This window comes from Carlito syrichta, unplaced genomic scaffold (assembly GCF_000164805.1).
Source record: "Carlito syrichta isolate Samal-C Ts95f unplaced genomic scaffold, Tarsius_syrichta-2.0.1 Scaffold268348, whole genome shotgun sequence".
NCBI lineage: Eukaryota > Metazoa > Chordata > Mammalia > Primates > Tarsiidae > Carlito > Carlito syrichta.
The window spans coordinates 103,490-108,962 of NW_007212444.1; the positions used below are offsets into that span (position 1 = coordinate 103,490).

At 35.3% G+C, this 5,473-nt stretch overlaps 1 protein-coding gene across 1 annotated transcript in view; it reads left to right on the forward strand.

Annotated features, from left to right (window-relative positions):
• Positions 1–5,008: 5,008 nt before the first annotated feature.
• The window catches only part of LOC110595110 (serine/threonine-protein kinase MARK1), a gene marked incomplete at its 3' end in the record, with an annotated part of 32,700 nt that continues 32,235 nt past the window's right edge, over positions 5,009–5,473 (forward strand). Inside the window, exon 1 of the mRNA XM_021709634.1 lies at positions 5,009–5,089. The remainder of the gene's footprint in view (positions 5,090–5,473) is intronic.

The following is a 5,473-nucleotide window of genomic DNA, read 5'->3' on the forward strand; positions in this document are numbered from 1 at the left end:
TCAGAATGGCAATTATCACCAACTCAAAAAATAACAGCTACTTGGAGAGAGTGTGTGAAAAGGGAACACTTCTGCACTGTTGGTGGGAGTGTAAACTAGTGCAACCTCTGTGGAAAGCAGTGTGGCGATTCCTAAAAGCTCTAAAAATTGACCTTCCATATGACCCCTGCAATCCCCCTACTGAGAATATACCCTGAAGAACACAAATCACTCTATAAAAAAGATACCTGCACACGTATGTTTATCGCAGCATTGTTCACAATAGCAAGAACCTGGAAACAACCATGCTGCCCATCAAAAGAGGACTGGATTTAAAAAATGTGGTACATATACACGATGGAATACTACGCAGCCATAAAAAAGAACAAAATCATGAATTTCGCAGCAACCTGGATGGAACTAGAGTCTATAATACTGAGTGACCTCTCACAGAAACAAAGATCTGAATATCACATGTTCTTACTCATATAATGGACCTTGAACATCCAATGTAATACTATAAGGAAATGACTGACGGTACTGGAAAACTATGGGGGGGAGGAGGATGGGATTAACAGTAGCAAATATCTTTGGGGGATGGGAAAACACCTCTTATCAACAGGGTGCCTGAATAAAACGTAATTGTACACCTAACCCTTAACTGTACCCCACAAAACCATAATAAAAAATACAGATTAATTAAAAAAAAATTCCTGGAAACAAATGAAAAGAAAGCTATAACTTAGAACTGCTAGGATACCATGAAATCAGTGTTTAGAGGAAAGAATATAGCATCTTAGACACATATCAAGGAAATAGAGGGCTCACAAGTAGACAGCCTAATATAACAAGTAATTAAATCCTACATTCAGTAGAAAAATCCAGATTACTAAGATAAAGTCACAATTACAGGAAATATAAGACAAAAATATAGAAAGGATCAATAAGACAAAAAACTGGTTCTTTGAAAGGATAAGTAAGATTGACAGAGCCCTGGCCAGATTGACAAAAAAGAAGAGAAAGTTCAAATAAACGCAATTGGAAATGAAAAAGGTGATGTCATAACTGACAATGAAGAAATTAAAAGGATTATCAGAGATTACTGTGCATATCTGTATGCAAACAAGCTAGAAACTCGAGAGGATATGGAGGAATTCCTGGTATCACACAACCTCCCAAAGTTGAAACAGGAAATAAATTGAGACCCCAAACAGACCATAACAATCTAGGAAATCAACTCAATTATAAGAAACCTCCCCACCAAAAAAAGCCCTGGGTGGCTTCTCACGCCCATGCCAGCTCCGGCATGCCTCTCTTTCCTTCTTCTCTCCTCTGTTCTTTCTCTGATAAACTTTGGTTTAAAACTTAAAAAAAAAAAAAGCCGTGGATCAGATAGTTTCTTAGCTGATTCTACAAGACATACAAGGAATAGCTGATACCAATCCTATTGAAAGTATTACAGACAATTGAGAAGGAAAGAATCCTCCTTAACTCCTTCTGTGAAGCTAATATCGTCCTGATACCCAAAATTGGCAAAGGTCCAATAAGGAAAGACTTATGGGCCACTTTCCCTTATGAACATGGATGCAAAAATTCTCAACAGGATTCTAGCAAACTGTATCCAACAACACATTTCAAGGATCATTCATCATAATCAGGCTGGCTTCATTTCCAGGATACAGGGCTGATTCAACATTTGTAAATCTATAAACATATTTCAGCACATTAACAGGCATAAAACCAAGAACCACATGATTAGCTCATTAGACACAGAAAAAGCATTTGATAAAATCCAGCATTTCTTGATAAAAACCCTCAAACACTTAGGCATTGAAGGAACATTCCTCAAAACAGTAAAAGTCATTTATGACAAACCTGCAGCCTACATCAGCTTAATGGGCAGAAGCTGGAAGCATTCCTCCTAACAACTGGAACAAGACAAAGATACCCACATTCACCCCTCCTATTCAACATAGTACCGGAAGTGCTAGCCAGAGCAGTCAGACAGGAGAAGGAAATTAGGGGTATCCATGTAGGAAAAGAGGACTATATGATTCTATACCTAGAAAACCCTAGAGAGTCTGTTAAAAACTTCCTTACACTGATAAATGACTTCAATAAAATCTTGAGATACAAAATCAATGCACAAAGGACAGTTACATTTCTATACAGCAACAGTAAACAGACTAAGAACCAAATAAAAACACAATTCCATTCACAATAACTACAAAAATATGAAATACATTGATATCCACCTAACCAAAGAAGTGAAAGACCTTTACAATAAGAACTACAAAACATTGCTCAAAGAAATCAAGGATGATATAAAAAATGGTAGAACATCCCATGCTTATGGATTGGAAGAATCAGTATCATCATGTCTGTCCTGCACAAGGCACTCTACAGATTCAGTGCAATCCCTATCAAATTGCTAACATCATCTTTCACAGACCTAGAAAAGACAATAGAGAAATTCATATGGGAGCAAAAAAGAAAATGAATAGTTAAAACAAATCCTCAGCAAAAGGAACAAAGCTGGAGGCATTTCACTTTCAGACTTTCAACTTCATTACATTAATCAAGACAGCATGATATTGTTATAGGAATAGGCACATAGACCAATGGTACAAGACAGAGAATCTGGAAATAAAAACCTGGTTCCTCAAGCAACTCATCTACAAAGCCATCAATAACAATCATTGGGATATAGCAAACGGTGCTGGGAAAACTGGCTAGCCATATGCAGAAGAATGAAACTGCACCCCTACCTATCACCATATACAAAAAGCAACTTAAAATGGATCAAGGACTTAAATGTAAAACCTCAAACTGTAAGAATCCTAGAAGAAAACTTGGGAACACCCTCCTGGACATCAGAGTAGGTGTGTATTCATGGCTAATCCTCAAAAGCAAATGCAACAAAAGCTAAGATAGACAGATGGGACCTTGTCAGACTGAAAAGGTTTTGCACAGCAAAACAAACCCTCAAGAAAGTAAAGAGACAATCCATGGAATGTGAAAAAATATTTGCAAGCTATGCATCTGATGAAGGCCTAATGTCCAGAATCTATAAAAATCTCAAACTAATTTAAAGAAAAAAAAAAACCACAACATTAATACTGCATTAAAAAGTGGGCAAAGAACACTTCTCAAAGGATGACATACAAGCAGCCTACACACATGAAAAATGTTCAGCCTCACTAATCATCAGATAAACGCAAATTAAAACTGCAATGAGATACCACCTAACTACAGTAAGTTATCATTAACAAATGCTGATGCAACTGTGGAGAACAGGAGTCACTTCTGCACTTTTGGTGAGAATGTAATTAGTTCAACCTCTGTGGAAAGCAGTGAGGCAGTTTCTCAAAGAACTAAAAAATGAGCTTGCATATGATCCAACAATCCCTCTTCTGGAAATATACCCAGAGGAACATAAATCACTCTACAAAAAGACGCTTGCACGTGCATGTTTATTACAGCACTATTTATAGTAGCAAAAACATGGAACCTACCCAGATGCCTATTGAAAATGGAGTGAATAAAGAAAATGTGGTACATATACACGATGAAATATTACACAACCAAAAAGAAAAACAAAATCATGGCCTTCACAGCAACTTGGATGCAGCTGGAGATCATCCTATTAAGTGAACTATTACAGAAACAAAGAAGTGTATACCACGTATTGTAACTCATAAGCAGGCCCTGATCATTGGTCATGCTGTCACAAGGGTGGGATTTGCAGATACCGGACACTGCTACGGGTGGGGAGGAAAGGAGGAGAAAGAGGGCCATGTGACAACACACTGGATACCTGGTCTACTATCACAGGGAGAGAGTGTTAGCTAGAAGCTCAAACTTCATCTGCATGCAACCTACGTATGTAGTAAATGCCCACTTCTAGTCCACAACTCTAAAATAAAATAAAATAAATTTTTAAGAAGCGGAATTGCTAAATTATATGTAATTCTGTTTTTCATTTTCTTAGATACTGCCATGTTTTTTTCCATAGTAGTTTTATCGTTTGCCATTTCCATCAACAGTGCAGAAGTATTCCAATGTATCCACATCTTTGCTAACACTTGATCTTTTCTGGGTTTGTTTTTTGTTGTTGTTTGTTTTTTGATAGTAGTCATCCTAATAAGTGTGAGGTGGTATTTCTTGGTGGCTTTGGTTTATGTTTTCCTAATGATTAATAATATTGAGCATCCTTTCATGTTCTTTCTGGCCATTGTATATCTTCTTTGGAGAAATGTCACCTTTGAAAGCACTAACTTTAGATTTTATTTTGATAAAACATGTCTTAATATAAACTCTTTGGAATATCACAAATTTTTTGTTCTATTTTCTTGAACAAATTGCTTGATTTTGAATAACATAGTGAAAGACAGCATAGAGAAAATGCCAAATCATACTTTTGAAAAAATTGGTCTTATATTGTTTAAAAAATAAAAAGAAAAAGAGAGAAATGTTATCATTCATGTTTGAAGTCACTTCTTGTCATTTTATTTTTATATAAAGTAGTAAATATATTTTTATTATTCTTTAATATTTTACAACTCCTCCTGAAAATGCTACTGAACCTTTTGTTAAAATGTCTAATCAACTAGTAGAAATAGCTTTAAAGAGCTGGAGCCTAAGAAAAGTAGTTTCTGAATAAAGATCAAACAATTTGTTCAAGTTTTTATGAGGGAACACTTAGTTTCATTTTCACAGTATTCTGGTAGTAAGGAGTAGTTAAATAATGTGTACGTTTTATTGTGTATATTATATTCACACACACACACACACACACACACACACACACACACACACACACACACACGTGTCCATTTGTTAAAACTACTTTAGAAACCAAGTCGCAACACAGCTAATGCCACAGTCTAAGTTACATAGCTTGTTTGTGCAGATTGAGACTGAGAAACAAATCTTTTTTCATTTCATTGCCAGAATCCTGTAGTATCACAAACAGATTAATTTCTTCAGATATATATTTTAATTGATTCTCTGCTTGATTATTTTTTTAACAGAAATATAACTACCTTTTTTCTTTAACAGTTATTTCGAGAAGTACGAATAATGAAGATATTGAATCATCCTAACATAGGTATGAAATTTGTATATACAATTAGTGGAATATTTTCCTTAATTTGAGGCTATTTGAAAACATACAATTTTAAGGATACTTTATATAAACAAAAGAAAAGTGATAACCTGAGTGATAACCCAGGAAAGTGGTGCTTTGGGTAAAAATAGATCATAAAGAAGTTACTTAAAGGCTACAAATTGCTGTTTTCTCTCCCCATGCTATCTTTTGCTGTTCACTAAAATAATTGATACGACTTGGAATTAATGCATATAACTGGTTTTTTTTAAATCTGCGACTAAATCTCTCTAAATAGTATTGCCATTTAGGTATTTATAAAAAATGCCATTTAGGTTTTGTTTTTTTTTTAGTTGGAGTCTCACTCTGTCGCCCAGAGTGGAGTGC